Genomic DNA, 4,899 nt, shown 5'->3' on the forward strand with positions numbered 1-4,899 from the left:
AATTAAAAAACAAACCGAATGGAACATGGAGAATGTCCGTGGATTACACTGACCTCAACAAGCTGTGTCCTAAGGATAGCTTTCCCTTGCCTAAAATCGATCGAATAGTCGCTTCAACGGCCGGAGATGCCCTAATGAGCTTTATGGACGTATACTCCAGAATTCACCAGATCCCCTTGTAGGAAGAAGACCAAGAGAAAACCGCATTTGTGACCAAGCAGGGCCTGTACTACTATAAAGTCATGTCATTCGGCCTTAAGAATTCCCCTGCTACATTTCAAGGACTTGTTAACACTATTTTTAGAGATCAAATTGGTCGGAACATGGAGGCGTATATTAATGACATGATTATCAAATCAAAGCTATCGGCCGACCATTTGAATGATCTTCGACAAATTTTCACTGAACTCAGGCAGCATAAGATGATGTTAAATCCAAAGAAGTAAGTCTTTAGTGTTGAGTCCGGCAAGTTTCTAGGATTTCTGATTGATCAACGCGGCATTGAGGACAACACTGAAAAAATCCAAACGGTCCTAGATATGAAGTTGCTGAGGACAATCAAAGAAGTGCAAAGAATGACCGGCTGCCTAGCTGCACTCAGCCGATTTTTGTCAAGGTCATGAGATAAGTGCCGATATTTTTTTCAAACAATCAAGAAAAAAGGTATGTTTGAGTGGACTAAAGAGGCCAAGGAAGCCTTTGTACTATCATCTGCATACACCTCCTCGGCTTGTCAGCCCACTCAAAGATGAGAAGCTATACATGTACCTTGCTATTTCAGATCATTCTTTAAGTGTCATCCTCCTTGTTGAGAGGGAAGGCCATCAGATCCCCTTGTATTTCATAAGCCATGTCTTACACAATGCCGAGCTAAGATATCTGATGAGTGTCATTTATGGCACTCATTTGGTTCTTTTTAGGGTGAATTTCATGTTATTCTATATCTCTTTTACTTAGCTTTTCCTTATTTTTACTCTTTATTTCTTTTAGTTTGCATTTTCTTAGTCGGATTTCTTTCTTTATGCATTTCTTGGTTTATTTTGTTATTTTCTCTTTTATTTGCTTGTTTTCCTTTATTTTTCAGGTTAAGGTTGTTATCCAAGTTTCCCAAGGCCTCTTCCAAAATTTGGCATTGATAAGGATGTCTAATGTTCTCCATTTGAAGCTCAAGCATGGAGAAGTGCAAGTTCCTAAAGTCCTTGAGCTGTGCATTCAAGCCGTGGGGGCATGATTTCTAGTGTTGAACCCGCAAACATGGAGTTTAGAAACTGCAAGGTCCTGTGTTTATCAAGAGCATTAAGTGGAACGCACGAGGAGCATCGGCATGATAGGGAAGAAGGAGCTTCCGTACCTATGCTCAACCGACTTTGGAGTTCTTGGCCACGGTTGATCTTGTGGTGGCCGAGGGTGGTTTCTACAGTGTGCGATTTCTGGATATGGTGACTTTGTGACTTGGTATGCCAAGATTAGTAAGGTGTACCAACCATGTCTCTGGGTTCTCCATAGGCTTTTGGGGTATTCGGTGTTTCTGAAGCAGGAATAAGGAAAGATGAGCCAGTTGGAACTTTGAATTCTATGGGTGGCTACTCGTGCGGAGTATCAGGGTCGCCTAAAATTGGGGTACACTTTTGCCAGCTATTGCCAAGGATTGCAAGATAGGGATCCCGACGAGATCCCTTGTGGGAGCATGGTCACAAGGCTAGTGACCAACCTTGAGCTCGGGCACTATTTGCCATCTTGCACTCCAGTGGGGGATGTTGATTCTCTCTACCTCGACGTCCGGAAATTAAAGAAAATCCAATTTTTAACAAAGAATGATGACGACGAGGTGTTTGATTGGCTAAGGGATAATGAACATTGGTGATATCTCCCTAACCCCTCCTTGAATTCTCTCCACCGCGAGAATATGGAAAACATTTGGCATGTCTCCAAAAGTCACCGCCCTCCCTACTATGATGATGATGAGGAGATGGGTGAAGAAGAGGAAGTAGAGACGCAACAACAACAACAACAACAACAACAACAACAACAACAATATCAACAACAACAACATCAACAACAACAACATCAAGAGCAACATCACCAATATGTTAACTCCGACTTGGATGCCCTTAGTGCTCAAATGAAGGGAATGAAAATCCGGTTGGAGGGCATGTATGATCAAGATTTTGAGGCCCTCTATTCTCATATGAGAGGGATTTTGGAGATGCAACAAGGTATGTTTCTCGAACAACAACATTTGTATGATGCGGGTGTTAACCGGGGAGAAATCACTTCCCCGCTTAACTACCCTTACTTTCCACCCCAATATGGTCCCATACCATCTTTTGGGGGTGATGGGGTATCCACGTACCATATTGGCAAGGACCCCCGGGGTTCAACACCGAGACTCGCTCATTCCCCGATGAGCACGGTAACTACGATTACCGTGTTCCCGCTGGGAGCATAAAGGGGTGATCCTAACTACCCCTATGTACACCTCGATCACCCACTACCGCTCGCCTTGCCCTAGAAATTCACTCCCCTTTCCCCTTGGCAACAACATAACTTTAGGGGGCATTATGCTTTGCCACCCGGTTACACCAGGGGATGAGATCCTTATGGTCCCCCATCCGGGTTTTCCTATGATGGGGATAACAATGATGGCTCCACGCTGAGTAGTAGTGGTAGCTAGTTCCCTCATTTTTGTGCCATGTGCCTCCATCCCTTGACTTATGTGTGATTGCTTTGTATTGTTGGGATGTTGAAATGTATCAATGATTAGCTTGGGAGAACTTTTCCTTTTCTTAAGGGTTTGTCTCGGTGGCCAATTGTTGTTGAAACTCACCTTATTTCTTTTGCCTCTTTTCATGATGATCTCTTTCTTGATTCTTCTTTGATGATGTTTGCTCATCCTTGATCTTCTTGTTGTTGTGATGATGATGCGTGATTTACTCCCTAGAATCCAAACCCCTAATATCCAAATCCCATGAATCCAAACCCTTGAATCCAAATTTTGTAGTTTAGTACTTTGTTGATTAGTTAGATGTTTAGTTAGTTCTTTAGTTCTTATTTTCTTATTTTTGCTTTCTTGATAGTTTAGTTTCACTTATTTTTGCTTTCTATTTTCTTTCCTTTTCGTTTTCTTTTCTTTTCTTTTGTTTTGAAGTTACTAACCGTTTTCTTTGTCCATAGTTCTCTTTTCCATTTTTTTTTCTCATATGGCTTTGGTGATGATGCTTTGATTCTTGGAGCTTCATGAGGTGGTTGATTCTTCACCTTACTATTTTACATTGCTCGGAAGCCGGTGAGATATTTCTTATTTCTCTTTATTCTCTTTTATTTTCTTGAATGCATAGTTTAGGATTAGTTTTAGGAAATTTTGAATGGTTCGAGGATGGATGCTTTTAACACCTAGAGTGTTTGGGATCATTGGCGATGTTGTCATTTGATCACTTGTTTGTCGATTGGGAATTATATGTTTTACTTGCATATTCTTTCCATTCTTTATTTTCCTTCTTTCCCTTTATCTATGCTTTTCTTTTCTCTTTTCTTATCTTTTATTTTTCTTTCTTTTTCTTTTTGGATTTTGGTATGTTTTAAGGCTTTATTATTCACTTTTTGTTTTTGTTTTTGAATTGGACTATATACAACCAATTTTTGCTTTTGAATGAATATCTTCCTAAATGTTATGTTATGCACGGTTTGAGAATATGCTTGGTTGACTCTAGGATAGGTTTATGCTAAGGTAGCATGTTCTAGAACTAGGAGGATCATGAAACCGGATTCTACTTGTTTGTGGCATGTTGGTAGTTGCTTCCTATGGTCAATTTGACACCTATAGTGAGTTTTTGCTACATCCATGTGAGGTTCATCATTTTTTCAAGCCTTCTACATATCTTGCATGAGTGGCATGGATCCTTGACTATTGCGGACCTAATCTCGAATCTTGATTCATAATTCTCAAACACGAGACCGAACCATCTAGGGAGGACATAGACATCTTTTCGGGGTGGTAAATTTTTCTTTTTCTAGGTTTAATCTTCTTTATTTTAGTTCTTTGGGTTTACATTTTCCTTCTTGCTAACCATTTGAGCCTTTTCCCTTCTTTTCAAGCCACATATTTAGAACTTTGAGCCTTTTGTGTCTTTTTGTTCCATTTTTTGGTTTTTGTGAAGCAAATGATCATGTTATTGGAGTTTGTGGTTTATAAGTATGGATATTGGTTCCTTTTGTAAGCAAGCTTGTGTTTTGTGAATATTTTGTGAATAATGGCAAATTATTGATTGAAAAAGCCGTCCTATGTGTAAAAAATGCAAGGACTTAATAAATGAAAAATTTGTAAAAGTCGTCCTAAGTCAAAGAGGCATGGACATTTTCTTTGAAAATCAAAAAGAATTGAAAGTTAGAAAAATCAAAAATATTTTGATGTGACTCTTTTCCCTTTTTCAAGCATTGAGGACAATGCTTCCTTTAAGCTTGGGGGAGAAGCGTTTACACTTTTTGTAAATATGATTGTGGTTATGGCTTTGAATAAGCTTGGGGGAGTTAGTTTGTTTTTGCTTGGCGATTGCTTGGTTATGAGGAGAAGGTTTGATCACCCTTTGCTTCACTAATTAGGAATACCGCCAAATTTTAAAATTTTAGATTACCCCTAACCCTTTTTTCCCTTACGTTACAACCATTGGGAAAGACCTTTCAACCTAGAGGTTGAGTTAAATTTCGAGGGAGGGCATTATGAGTTAAAGCCTAAAAAGAGGGGATGCATAGTCAAGACGTCGTGTAGCCCAAAAGTATTTCTTTTCCAACTCCTTCGAGGAGCTATTGAGATGCTCATTAGAGGGATATTTGAGATTATAGGAAGAACGCGGTAAGATCGAACGGGATGAAGGTGAATTGTGATAACTAGTTCTCTATGAT

The sequence above is a fragment of the Chenopodium quinoa genome, unplaced genomic scaffold (genome assembly GCF_001683475.1).
Source record: "Chenopodium quinoa cultivar QQ74 unplaced genomic scaffold, ASM168347v1, whole genome shotgun sequence".
In the NCBI taxonomy this organism is placed as follows: Eukaryota; Viridiplantae; Streptophyta; class Magnoliopsida; order Caryophyllales; family Amaranthaceae; genus Chenopodium; species Chenopodium quinoa.